Source organism: Oryx dammah, unplaced genomic scaffold (genome assembly GCF_014754425.2).
Source record: "Oryx dammah isolate SB20612 unplaced genomic scaffold, SCBI_Odam_1.1 HiC_scaffold_28, whole genome shotgun sequence".
Taxonomy (NCBI): domain Eukaryota; kingdom Metazoa; phylum Chordata; class Mammalia; order Artiodactyla; family Bovidae; genus Oryx; species Oryx dammah.
This window is the reverse complement of record NW_024070212.1, coordinates 48,753,261-48,767,941: the sequence shown is the minus strand read 5'-3', so window position 1 is coordinate 48,767,941 and position 14,681 is coordinate 48,753,261. Positions and strand designations below refer to the sequence as shown.

Sequence of the window (14,681 nt, the reverse complement as noted above, 5' to 3'; positions counted from 1 at the left end):
GGATTGTTTTGATCATCTTTTAAAAGAGTTTTCGTAAGATTCCCAGATTTGACTTTCATAAACTTTTCGCTTTTCTTAGTGGGCTGGAGGTAGTGTGCTGACATAAGGTTGTCAGCTTTTTATTTGGGAAAGTAAAAATGTTTAAAAAAACTGCCACTTATCACCATTATTTCGTAAAAGAAGATATATTTCAGCTCCAAGAACGTGAAAAGGATATGCTCTCAAAATACAGAACGGTCTATAAGGTGATTAACTTAATTAAAGCTCAGTATAATTTTAACTTAATTAAAGCTCAGTATATCCTTGCTTTTCTTACTTTGTTGTAGATTGACCCTGGTCTGTGGACTTAATTACATTTGAGAACTGCTGACTTAGTAAGATTTTTGAGCTAGTTCAAGGGGAAGGGAGTGTGGGTAGTTCTGTGAAAAAACTGTGAAGTGTATCTTAACATATGAAGGGTTTCAGAATAATCCTTCATGAAAAAGCCTCCTACTTTTTCTTCATATGACTTTTCATAAAGCGGCTATTAATATTCTGTAGAACTGTTATTCCAGAACTGTTACTTCCTTTGGGAAACAACTGCTGTAGATGTTGATGTTACCAAGAGTATTTCTTAACTTTAATAATTTTCTAATATTCATCAAAATATTGCTTGCTGAGAGTATAAAACATCAAATAGTTGTAAAATTAAAATTTTAACGAAAATACAGTTTGTCTGTTCCCGCTATCCTTCTTAAAGGCAACTGTTTTTAACTTTTAGCTATTTCTTTTTATTCTTTTCCCCAAAGGTACAGTTTATTAGTTTCAACAGGAGAACAAAAGTAAAGTCACAAAGCAAACTGGACAGACAGGGTGAGGTAGGTTTTTAAAGTGGATTAGATGGCAGGTTCCTTGCTCTCATCAGGGCACAGGTGTTACAGGTCTCCATTTTTGATGGACGGTTTGAAACAGGATCTCTGCCTTTGCACAGACAAGTTTAGGAAAACTAGTAAGAGCAGCTAGTTTTAAAGTTTAATAATTATCTGCCAAGGTGGAAGGGTCTTGTTTAACTCAGATTCTTTTCGCACTGTATGGTAGACTTTTCGGCAGTGTGGGCTTTCCAGGTGATGCTGGTAGTAGAGAACCTGTCTGCCAGTGCAGGAGACATGGTTTCATCCCTGGGTAGGGAAGATCCCCTGGAATAGGAAATGGCAGCCTGCCCCAGGAGCTACTGAGCACAGACACATTTGCAGTAAAGAGATAAGTTTTAAAATTTTCATCCTAAATTTAACAATCAACCTCCATGCATTCAAAACTGATAAACAGAGTTTTTTGATGTGAGGATTATTCAGAAGCTTCATGATCTGAACCTCTTGATGTATTTTCTCCAGATGGGTTGAATCTAATCATGTTTTGTCAATTGTTTTTATTGCAACCTGTGTTTTGGTGACTCAATGCCCAGCTAGCTTCACCACCAAGAAATTGCCCTTGCCTAGGGTCCGCTTGATGTTGTAGAAACCCACCTGGAAGGGCTTCTGCTGGCCCTGGCCCCAAGCCCGTGGGGTCCGTGCCTCACCTCCACTATGGCTCTGGGCATACTAACGGTGGTGGCTGGGACATATCTCGCCTCATGATACGCCCCCACCCCCGCCCCCACCCCCCAACTCCCCACCCCTCTCCGCTGCCCGCATGCTGCTTGTTAGCTCTCCTGTTTCTTTATATTGCTAAAGAAAGCATAGCTGTGTGTTGATTCATCAGTTTGAGGCATTTTCTTCCTGTGATGTTAAATGAGAATTTTTTCTCATTTACTGTCTTCCAACATTCTTTCAGTATGGTTATACAAAAAATTTCAAACTCCATTTTCCTTTGTAGGATTTTATAAAAATAGTTTACATATGAGCCACATAGAGTATGATGTTGCAGAGTAATCGTGAGGCTTCGGTGAGTTAATACATGCACAGATCTTAGAACAATGTCAGAAATTTGTTAGATATTTTTAGCTTTTATCTCTAGAATTCTTATACAACTGTATTTCAAAGTTGTCTCACTAAAAATTAAAATTTGCTTAGTTTTCTTTGAACATTGAAATATTCACTCATCTTTCCACAGTTTGTAAAGTCTTGAAGTGTACTTTTCGAGATCTGTTGTATAACTTAATCAATCACGTTTATTTTTCTTGAAATACTCTCCTGGAGCTCTTCTGGAGTTCTGCTCTAATCTGTACTCGTAGCTCTCTAAAAGATGTCTTGGGGCTTGCCTGCACCATCATTCCTTTGCCTGTCTGCTGTGTTGACTCCCTTGTATCCTATGTCTGCTTTTTATTTGGTTTACTCCCGCTCTTTGGTATCTTCTGTAAGGGTCAGAGAAAGTGTGTTTGGGGATAAGTCTTTACAGATTTCATAGGCCTGAAAATACTCTTGCACTACCTTCATTCTCTTTTTGGGTTGAAGACAAGAGGCATGTGGGATCTTTGTTCCCCAACCAGGGATTCAGCCCACAGGCCCTGCAGTGGAAGGGCAGAGTCTTAACCACTACACCACCAGGGAAGTCTGTACCTTCACTCTTGATCCATAATTTGGCTTGTTATAAAGTTGATTTTCACCCTATTTATTTTTCACTTAGAATTTTAAATGAGTACTTTACTGTCTTTTAGTGTTTCATGCTGCTGTAATGATACCCAGGTGGCTCAGTGGTTAAGAATCCAGCTGCCAATGATAGTTTTATTTTTAGTTTTTAAAGAAGCCTACATTCTGTTTTCCATAGTAGTTGTATCAATTTACATTCCCACCAGTAGTGCAAGAGGGTTTTCTTTTCTCCATACCCTCTCCAGCATTTATTGTTTGTAGAGTTTTTGATGATGGCCATTCTGACAAGTGTGAGGTAATGTCTCATTGTAGTTTTTATTTGCATTCTATAATAATGAGTGATGTTGAATATCTTTTCACATGTTTGTTGGCAGTCTGTATGTCATCTTTGGAAAAATGTTAGGTCTTTCACCTGTTTTTTGCTTGTGTTGTTTTTTGATACTGAGCCTGCTTGAGCTGCTTGTGTATTTTGAAAATAGACCCTTTATTATTGCTTCATTTGCATGTATATTCTCCCATTCTGAGTGTTGTCTTTTCATCTTATTTATGATTTCCTTTGCTGTGTAAAAGCTTTTAGGTCCCATTTGTTTATTTTTATTTTCATTACTCTGAGAAGTGGGTCAAAGAGGTTAGCATTTGTCAGATGCTTTTTCTGCATCTGTTGAGGTGATCATGTGGTTTTTATTCTTCACTTTGTTAATGTTGTATATTAGATTGACTGATTCATGAATGTTACACCATCTTTGCATCTCTGGATGATCCCACTAGATTATGGTGTATGATTGTTTAATATTTTGTTGAATTCAGTTTGCTACTATTTTGTTTAGTATTTTTTTGCATCTGTGTTTATCAGGGATATTGATTTGTGGTTTTCTTTTCTTGTGACTCTTTGGTTTTGGTCTCAGGCTAATGCTGGTCTCATAAAATGAATTTGGAATTGTTCTCTTGCCTTCTGTTTTTTGAAGGCGTTTGAGATGGATTTGTATTAATTCTTCATCGAATGTTCTGTAGAATTTAGCAATAAAGCCATTTGATTCTGGATTTTTGTTTGGTAGGAGTTTGTTTAAAAATTAATGGTTCCATCTCCACTTCAGTCTGTTCAGATTTTCTCCTCATGATTCATTCTTGGCAGGTTGTATGTTTCTAGGAATTTTTCTTCTGTGTTGTCCTTGTTGGTGTATAATTGTTCATTGTAGTCTCTTATGATTCTTTATGTTTCTGTTGTATCAGTTTAACATCTCCACTTTCATTTCTGATCTTATTGATTTCTCTTTTTCTTGGTAACTAGCTAAAGATTTGTCTATTTTGTTATCTTTTCAAAGAACCATGTCTTAGGTTTCATCAGTTCAGTTCAGTTCAGTTGCTCAGTCGTGTCTGACTCTTTGCGACCCCATGAATCGCAGCACGCCAGGCCTCCCTGTCCATCACCAACTCCTGGAGTTCACTCAGATTCACGTCCTTCGTGTCAGTGATGCCATCCAGCCATCTCATCCTCTGTTGTCCCCTTCTCCTGCCCCCAGTCCCTCCCAGCAATGAGTCTTTTCCAGTGAGTCAACTGTTGGCATGAGGTGGCCAAAGTACTGGAGTTTCAGCTTTTGCATCATTCCTTCCAAAGAAATCCCAGGGCTGATCTTCAGAATGGACTGGTTGGATCTCCTTGCAGTCCAAGGGACTCTCAAGAGTCTTCTCCAACACCACAGTTCAAAAGCATCAATTCTTCGGCGCTCAGCCTTCTTCACAGTCCAACTCTCACATCCATACATGACCACAGGAAAAACCATAGCCTTGACTAGACGGACCTTAGTCGGCAAAGTAATGTCTCTGCTTTTGAACATGCTATCTAGGTTGGTCAAAAGTTTCCTTCCAAGGAGTAAGCCTCTTTTAATTTCATGGCTGCAGTCACCATCTGCAGTGATTTTGGAGCCCCCAAAAATAAAGTCTGACACTGTTTCCACTGTTTCCCCATCTATTTGCCATGAAGTGATGGGACCGGATGCCATGAACTTCGTTTTCTGAATGTTGAGCTTTAAGCCAACTTTTTCACTCTCCTCTTTCACTTTCATCAAGAGGGCTTTTAGTTCCTCTTCACTTTCTGCCAAAGGGTGGTGTCATCTGCATATCTGAGGTTATTGATATTTCTCCCGGCAATCTTGATTCCAGCTTGTGTTTCTTCCAGTCCAGCGTTTCTCATGATGTACTCTGCATAGAAGTTAAATAAGCAGGGTGACAATATACAGTCTTGACGAACTCCTTTTCCTATTTGGAACCAGTCTGTTGTTCCATGTCCAGTTCTAACTGTTGCTTCCTGACCTGCATACAGCTTTCTCAAGAGGCAGGTCAGGTGGTCTGGTATTCCCGTCTCTCAGAATTTTCCAGTTTATTGTGATCCACACAGTCAAAGGCTTTGGCATAGTCAATAAAGCAGAAATAGATGTTTTTCTGGAACTCTCTTGCTTTTTCCATGATCCAGCGGATGTTGGCAATTTGATATCTATTGTCTTTTTAGTCTCTATTTATTTCTGCTCTGATCTTTGTTATTTCCTTCTTTCCGCTAACTCTGTCCCTTGTTCTTCTCTTTCTAGTTCCTTGGAGTGTAAAGTTAGGTTGCTTACTATAGATTTTTCTTTTTTCCTGACATAGGCCTGTATTACTATAGAATTCCTTCTTAGAATTGCTTTTGCTGCATCCCATATGTTTTGGTATGTTCTTTTTCCATCTTCATTTGTCTTAAGATATTTTTTAATATCTCTTTTGATTTTTCTTTGAATTGTCGGTTGTTCAGTAGTATGTTGTTTAATTACATATTTGTGATTTTTTTCAGTTTTTTTTTCTTAAAATCTATGTGTAGTTTCATACCACTATAGTGGGAAAAGACTGTAATAAAAGACACAGAAGGGCATTACATAATGGTAAAGGGGTCAATACAACAAGAGGATATAATATTTGTAAATACTAATGCACCCAATTAGGATCACTTAATGTTTAAACAAATGTTAACAGACCCAAAGAGAGAAATACACAGCAGTACAATAATAATAGGGGACTTTAATACTCCCTTTTCATCAGTGGATAGATCATGCTGACAGAACCTCAGAAAGGAAACATTGACCTTAAATGATCCAAGTGGATTTTCACAGATATATACAGAACATTCCATTCAAAAGGAATAGAATATACTTTCTTCTATTCCATCATGTGTTTCATGTGTACATGAAATATTCTCCAAGATACGTTATATATTAGGCTACAAAATAAGTCTTAATGTTTTTCTTTTCTATTATAGATATTTTTAAAATGACTTATCTAAGTACTGCATTAGCCATATCTGAAAAGTTTTAATATATGATATTTTTATAATTGTTCAACTCAAAATACTTGATAATTTCCATTATGGTTGCTTCTTTGGCCCGTGGGTTATTTTAGAAGTATATGACTAAGTTTTTAAATTTTTAATTTATATTCTTATTGCTTTTTAGTTTTATACCATTGCAGTCAGAGAACATAAGCCATATGACTTTTATAGCTTAAAATTTGTTGAGACTTGTTTTATGTCTTAGTAGATGGTCAGTGTTTATAAATATTTTGTCTAATAGACATCTGTTCTTTGATGAAACAGATAATTTAACATGGCTGCTGTTTTCCTCCTAATTTCCCTCATATTATCCTCCCATTCTCTCAAGTTGAAAACCTGGGAATTATTCTAAATTTCTCGTTTGCTTTAATACCACATGGAGTTAATTCTAGATATCTGTCCAGTATACTTTTAAAATTATTTAATATCATTACTAAAATGAAAACCTTGGAAAGCCTAAAGTATATAAACTAAGTTACTCAAAGCCCTGCTATACATGACTCTAATTCATGTTGTTATTTTCTTGTTCATAGATTATTGTGGATTTATTACAGTTCCCATCTTTTCTCTCCTTTGATAGCATATATTTATTTGTATGTTTATTCATTCAGCCAGTATTGATAACCTATTATGTGCTAGGTAGGGGGTATATGTAGGCTTCCCAAGTGGCTCAGTGGTAAAGAATCCACCTACCAATACAGGAGACACAGGTTCAATCCCTGGGTCAGGAAGATCCCCTGGAGAAGGAAATGGCAACCCACTCCAGTATTCTTGCCTGGAAAATCCCATGGACAGAGGAGCCTGGCAAGTTACTGTCCATGGGGTTGCAAAGAGTCCAACACGACTGAGCACACGTGCGTGCCTTATATGCATTTTTCATTTGGCCAATGTTATTTTTTGCAACTTTTTCTCTGAAGTTTTGTACCTAGAAAAGTGTGTATTGTTGTGGAACTTTGTGCCTTTGCATATGTTCCCTAGGCTTACAAAGCCCTTTATAAAGTTCATCTGGGAAACTACTGCTCATGTTTCAGGTTAATTAGCTGAGTGTTGATGAAGTCTTGACTGACCTTGTCTCTTGCTCCTAGATAGATTAGAAATTCTCAGTGTGTTCATTATAAGAAATGTTTCTTCATGCCCTTTGTTCCCCCATTTAGTCTGTGGTTCCTTGGTGTTATGTCATGTATTTGTTTCTCTTACCACCTAGCATAGTACCTGAGATGTAGCAGATATCTAACAGGTAGAATCATCATATTTGCCTTAACTTCCATTTGGCCTCTTCTTCAGAATTGTTTGGGGAATGGACTGTTTTTGTTGCTTAAATTGTCTGGTTAATTAAAAGTATATTTGTTCTGAGATACCAGTTTTCAGCTATTAACAGCTTAGGAGACAAAAGTGTATGAGTTAGTTGTTTATAGTAAGGGTGTAATCTGGGACTACACTGGCATTCAAATGGTTAAGACTCTGCTTCCAATGTAGAAAGTGCAGGTTTGATCCTTGGTTGGGGAACTAAGATCTCATGCAATGCAGTGTGCCCTCTCTCCCCCAAAGAAAGCCATATACATATTTAATATGTAAAATATGTGTTATTTTATACATAATTCACTGTGAATGGGAATTAGGATTCCAAGTCGCCTGGTGTATAATTTGTCATATAACTTATTTGCAGTGTTCCTAATACTTACTACCCACTGTAATGGTTTCAAAATTTAAACCTGTGCTCTAATTGAGCGTGTTTCTTCTCAGCATTGCCCAGCTGTAGGACTGAGGTATCTGCTGATTCTAAGCCTCTAGTAGTAACCCTGACCAGGTGTTCCAGCAAGGTGACGGTGGAAAGGATAACATCGACAGTTGTGAGAAGTAAGATGTCCGTATCTTAAACAGGTGGACACTGCCCACTGACCCACACCCAGTTGTCTAGCTTTTCAGGTAAATAACGTGGAGGGAGTTCTGAAGAAAGACCTTCATACTTTGGCTTTTCAACCTAAGTTTTGCCTTCCCAGCTAATAACCCTAAAGCTTATCTCATCACTCTTTAAGTTCTGTATCAGAAGGAAGAATTCACATGCAAATTCTTATAACCTCAGTCTTAAATCAGAGAAGGCAATGGCACCCCACTCCAGTACTCTTGCCTGGAAAATCCCATGGACGAAGGAGCCTGGTAGGCTGCAGTCCATGGGGTCGCTGAGGGTCGGACATGACTGAGCGACTTCACTTTCACTTTTCATTATCATGCATTGGAGAAGGAAATGGCAACCCACTCCAGTCTTCTTGCCTGGAGAATCCCAGGGACGGGGGAGCCTGGTTGGTTGCCGTCTATGGGGTTGCACAGAGTCGGACACGACTGAAGTGACTTAGCAGCAGTAGCAGTCTTAAATATCAGTGAACAAGGAAAAGTTCACTGAAAGCCTGTTGCATGAAAGGAGAGCCCAAGATAAACTGAAGAAATGATTCCTGAATAAGTAGATAATAGAAAGGGTTTACTGAGAAGTGAGCAAGTATGATGAAAAGAAGAGCCTCCATCTAGACACATCCTTATGAATTTTGAAAACATCAATGATAAAGGAAGATCCTAAAAACTTCCTGAGGGGAAAAAAGCACTAGCCTACCAGGGAGGAAAAAGCAGAGTAGCATAACTCTGATTTTCATTGTCAGTGCTAAGTGCTGGATGTAGTTAAGGAGTTCAGTCAGACTTCTGAGAGAATTATTTTCAACATAAAACTCTCTAGGACTGAATAGTTTTAGATACATAAAGATTCAGAAAATGTACATGCACACATCTTTTTATTGCAAGCCACTGGTTCAACAAAAGAATATGTGATCCAGAAAATAAAGTGATAAGGGAAACTTCAAAGATGATGGGGCCTAGAAGATTATTAGTGCAGATTGGTTCAGGAATGAGGAGAATTCTAATAGTAAGACTTATATGAGGGGGAAAAAATTGACAGTCTGACAATTTGAACTAAGGAGACTAAACTATCATATTAATAAGCAATTTTAGGAAAAATAAAAAGTGAATAAGAAAAGATATGTAATAAATGTATGCCATTTAGCTGAGTAAAACACTTCATTGATTTCTTGAAAATAGTCCAGTAAGATTTGTAGAGGAAGGGGTTTGGTGATTATTGTTTTTATAATAAATAGTTAAGATCTGAAGTTGATCAATTAAAAAGAAATATAAGCACATTATTTAGAAATACGGTGACACCTCCCAAGAGAAATGGGTGAAAGCATCAGCCTCTGGAGAGCAGGACTGAAATATGGGAAGGGATTGGTGGGGAACTACTGCATTTCATTTTAATCCTTTCTGTAATACTTGATTTTAAAAATGTAATCATTATTTTGTCTTCACTGTTTCTAAAACTAAGCACTTGAGTAGAGCAGCCATAAAGCTGCCTGCTTATGTTGTCTGTCCTCTGGGTCCAACCCTGGTTCCCTTAGATGTTCTACAATGAAACCACAGCCAGTCAGAAGGCAACCAACCTCAAACTTCATTTTACTATATTTGCCTCAAAAGAGAATTTCTTCCCTGTTGCTTTAATGCAGGGTGAAGGTTCTGTAGATTGTCTTCTACTTCCCTTATATCTGGGCTCTGCTTTGGCCCTGCTTGACCTCATGAATTTGACTGTATTTTTGTGAAAGGTCCCATCAAAAGTGGCATCATTGTTAGGTTACATTATATTCTTCACATGTGATTATATCCCAAACATATGGTACTTTTCTCAGGGAAGGGAAGAAATTGTAGGAAAGAGCCTGCGCAAGATGGCAACTTTTACTCTTTAAGATGAGATGGGATTGATCAGGACCTGAGATGCTTGGGGTTAAGGTAGCAGCAGGATAGGTTTTTTTTTCCTTTGTCAGTGCTAGTCATTTCTTGCTATTGCATACCCTTTTGAGTTTCTGGATTGAGGTGAGTAAGAGGTGGAATGTGCTCCAGTGGGAGATTGCAGTAGTGAATTGGGACTAGGTTTTTCTTCCCTGCTTTCTTTGCTGCCAAGTACTTACAGGTTGAAGGTTAGTGGCAGGGGTACTTGAGACATGGTTGTAGTGAATCTGTCTTGGCTTATTGGGTTTATTACAGAAGAGTAGGGAAACCTTAAGCCCAATAGAGGGGCAGAAGTTCCTATTAGGGAGGTGAGTCATTTGTTTGGCTCTTAGACTGTTTTTAATTAAATTAAGAGTTCCTGCTGATAATTTATTGATTACTGTGTTTCTACTGCATTCTGAGCACTGTGCTGTGTACCTGGGAAGTATTGGTAAACAAAACTGGGACAGTCTTTTCCCCTCTCAGAGAAGGGTTGAGAAGTAAAGACAAATTAATGCTCCACTGTGCAAATGGAGCACAGTGTGGAAAGTACAGTGATTGGAGAGCTGTATATAGTATACTAAGAAAGCATGTAACCTGAACTTGGTGGCTGGGCTTGAATCAGCCCTAAGAACTTAAGTTTTCATTCTAATCCCAAGGAAGGGCAATGCCAAAGAATGTTCAAACTGCTGCACAATTGGACTCATCTCACATGCTAGCCAAGTAATGCTGAAAATTCTCCAAGCCAGTCTTCAACAGTCCATGAACCGTGAACTTCCAGGTGTTCAAGCTGGATTTAGAAAAGGCAGAGGAACCAGAGATCAAATTGCCAACATCCATTGGATCATAGAAAAAGCAAGAGAATTCCAGAAAAACATCTGCTTTATTGATTACGTCAAAGCCTTTGACTGTAGATCACAACAAACTGTGGAAAATTCTTCAAGAGATGGGAATACCAGACCTGCTTCCTGAGAAATCTGTATGCGGGTCAGGAAGCAACAGTTAGAACTGGACATGGGACAACAGACTGGTTCCAGATTGGGAAAGGAGTACGTCAAGGCTGTATACTGTCACCCTGCTTATTTAACTTATATGCAGAATACATCATGCAAAATGTCACGCTGGATGAAGCACAAGCTGAAATCAAGATTGCTGGGAGAAACATCAGTAACTTCAGATAGGCAGATGACAGCACCCTTATGGCAGAAAGGGAAGAGAAACTGGTGAGCCTCTTGATGAAAATGAAAGAGAAAAGTGAAAAAACTGGCTTAAAACTCAACATTGAAAAAAACTAAGATCATGGCATCTCATCCCATCACTTCATGGCACATAGATGGGGAAACAATGGAAATAGTGACAGACTTTCTTTTCTTGGGCTGCAGCATCACTGCAGATGGTGACTGCAGCCATGAAATTAATAGACGCTTGGTCCTTGGAAGAAAAGCTATGACCAACCTAGACAGCATATTAAAAAGCAGAGACAGCTCGCTTCGGCAGCACATACACTAAAATTGGAACAATACAGAGAAGATTAGCATGGCCCCTGCAAAAGGATGACACGCAAATTCGTGAAGCGTTCCATATTTTTTCACAGCAGGATCTTCTATGATCCACCTCCCAGAATACTGGAAATAAAAGCAAAAATAAACCAATGGGATCTAATTAAAATTAAAAGCTTCTGCACAACAAAGGAAAATATAAGCAAGGTGAAAAGACAGCCTTCTGAATGGGAGAAAATAATAGCAAATGAAGCAACTGACAAACACCTAATCTCAAAAATATACAAGCAACTCCTGCAGCTCAATTCCAGAAAAATAAACGACCCAATCAAAAAATGGGCCAAAAAACTAAACAGACATTTCTCCAAAGAAGACGTACGGATGGCTAACAAACACATGAAAAGATGCTCAACATCACTCATTATCAGAGAAATGCAAATCAAGACCACAATGAGGTACCATTTCACACCAGTCAGAATGGCTGTGATCCAAAAATCTGCAAGCAATAAATGCTGGAGAGGGTGTGGAGAAAAGGGAACCCTCTTACACTGTTGGTGGGAATGCAAACTAGTACAGCCACTATGGAGAACAGTGTGGAGATTCCTTAAAAAATTGCAAGTAGAACTGCCATATGACCCAGCGATGCCACTGCTGTGCATACACACTGAGGAAACCAGAATTGAAAGGGACACATGTACCCCAGTGTTCATTGCAGCACTGTTTATAATAGCCAGGACATGGAAACAGCCTAGATGTCCATCAGCAGATGAATGGATAAGAAAGCTGTGGTACATATACACAATGGAACACTACTCAGCCATTAAAAAGAATACATTTGAATCAGTTCTAATGAGATGGATGAAACTGGAGCTGATTATACAGAGTGAAGTAAGCCAGAAAGAAAAACACCAATACAGTATATTGACACATATATATGGAATTTAGAAATATGGTAATAATAACCCTGTATGCGAGACAGCAAAAGAGACACAGATGTATAGAACGGACTTCTGGACTCTGAGGGAGAGGGAGAGGGTGGGATGATATGGGAGAATGGCACTGAAACATGTATACTATCATGTAAGAAACAAATCGCCAGTCTATGTTCGATACAGGATACAGGATACAGGATGCTTGGGGCTGGTGCACGGGGATGTTCCAGAGAGATGATATAGGGTGGGAGGTGGAAGGGGGTTTCAGGAATGGGAACTCATGTACACCCGTGGCAGATTCATGTCAATGTATGGCAAAACCAATACAGTATTGTAAAGTAAAAAAAAAAAAAAAAAAGCAGAGACATTACTTTGCCTACAAAGGTCCGTTGAGTCAAAGCTATAGTTTTTCCAGTAGTCAAGTATGGATGTGAGAGTTAGACTGTAAAGAAAGCTGAGTGCTGAAGAATTGATGCTTCTGAGCTGTGGTGTTAGAGAGAACTCTTGAGAGTCCCTTGGACTGCAAGGAGATCCAACCAGTCCATCCTGAAGGAAATCAGTCCTGAATATTCATTGGAAGGACTGATGCTGAAGCTGAAACTCCAAAATTTTGGCTATCTGATGCGAGGAACTGACTCATTTGAAAAGACCCTAATGCTGGGAAAGATTGAAGGCAGGAGAAGGGGACAACAGAGGATGAGATGCTTGGATGACATCACCGACTCAATAGGCATGAGTTTAAGTAAGCTCTGGTAGTTGGTGATGCACAGGGAAGCCTGGTGTGCTGCAGTCCACGGGGTTGCAGTCGGACATGACTGAGTGATTGAACTGAACTGAAGAACTAAGAAGATCTGTTTGAGTCTTTCCTACCACGATCTTGAGCTTCGAAGATAGGAACCTTGACTGTCTCATTCACCAGGCCTAGAATAGGTACTTCAGTTCAGTTCAGCTGCTCAGTCATGTCTGACTCTTTGCGACCCCATGAATCGCAGCACGCCAGGCCTCCCTGTTCATCACCATCTCCCAGAGTTCACTCAGACTCACGTCCATTGAGTCAGTGATGCCATCCAGTCATCTCATCCTCTGTCGTCCCCTTCTCCTCCTACCCCCAATCCCTCCCAGCCTCTTTTCCAATGAATCAACTCTTCTCATGAGGTGGCCAAAGTACTGGAGTTTCAGCTTTTGCATCATTCCTTCCAAAGAAATCCCAGGGTTGAGAATGGACTGGTTGGATCTCCTTGCAGTCCAAGGGACTCTCAAGAGTCTTCTCCAACACCACAGTTCAAAAGCATCAATTCTTTGGCGCTCAGCCTTCTTCACAGTCCAACTCTCACATCCATACACGACCAGAGGAAAAACCATAGCCTTGACTAGACGGACCTTAGTCGGCAGTGTAATGTCTCTGCTTTTGAATATGCTATCTAGGTTGGTCATAACTTTTCTTCCAAGGAGTAAGTGTCTTTTAATTTCATGGCTGCAGTCACCATCTGCAGTGATTTTGGAGCCCCCCAAAATAAAGTCTGACACTGTTTCCCCATCTATTTCCCATGAAGTGATGGGACCGGATGCCATGATCTTCGTTTTCTGAATGTTGAGCTTTAAGCCAACTTTTTCACTCTCCTCTTTCACTTTCATCAAGAGGCTTTTTAGCTCCTCTTCACTTTCTGCCATGAGGGTGGTGTCATCTGCATATCTGAGGTTATTGATATTTCTCCCGGCAATCTTGATTCCAGCTTGTGTTTCTTCCAGTCCTGCGTTTCTCATGATGTACTCTGCATAGAAGTTAAATAAGCAGGGTGACAATATACAGTCTTGACGGACTCCTTTTCCTATTTGGAACCAGTCTGTTGTTCCATGTCCAGTACTTATTCAATATTTATTGAAGGAAAAATAATTAACCTGAAAGGACATTGAGTTTCTAATATTTCTTCTACCATTTTTGAGAAATTATACTGTCAAGTGCATAACTCATGTATTTTGTTTTTTTAACTTTATTTTGTTATGGAGTATAGTTGATTCAGGGTTTCTCTAGTGGCTCAGACAGTTAAGAATCTGCCTGTAATGCAGGAGACCTAGGTTGGTTAACAGTGTTGTGTTAATTTCATGTGTACAGCAAAGTGATTCAGTTACATATATACAATAATTTTTTTTTCTTTTTTTTTTTTTTTTGACAGCGCTGTGCATCATGTGGGATACTAGTTCCTTGATAAGGGCTTCAGCTGTGCCCCATGCTCTAGGAGTGTCTTAACCACTGGACTCCCAGGGAAATCCCTCATATATTTTAATATTAGCCTTGTAGTAGTCCTCAGAGATTATATCAGACAGATGAAATAAACTGTCTGCGGTGTCACAAGTAATAGTCAGATAATTTCCTAATTAGCTGGGGGATAAATTGGGAAATGGGTTGGGGAGGAAAAAAAAAAGCCACACTATTTGAATTACACATCTAGTTCTCAAGTTCTTGAGTCAAGGGTCTTAAGAGTCGGACACTACTGAGCGACTTCACTTTCACTTTCACTTTCATGCATTGGAG

General features: G+C 39.2%; 1 protein-coding gene and 1 non-coding gene across 7 annotated transcripts in view; both read left to right on the top strand.

The window, feature by feature from the left end:
• MTF2 (metal response element binding transcription factor 2) overlaps nt 1-14,681 on the top strand; it is a 79,092-nt gene that overhangs the window by 18,833 nt on the left and 45,578 nt on the right. For 2 of the 6 annotated variants that reach the window (XM_040232296.1, XM_040232298.1), the window contains exon 2: nt 7,660-7,842. The exons of the other annotated variants lie outside the window; for them this stretch is intronic. The gene's annotated coding sequence lies outside the window, so the exon portion shown is untranslated. The remainder of the gene's footprint in view (nt 1-7,659; nt 7,843-14,681) is intronic. 6 annotated transcript variants of the gene reach the window in all.
• On the top strand, nt 11,201-11,305 carry LOC120857176. Its single transcript, XR_005719633.1, has one exon. It is a non-coding gene; the product is annotated as a U6 spliceosomal RNA (small nuclear RNA).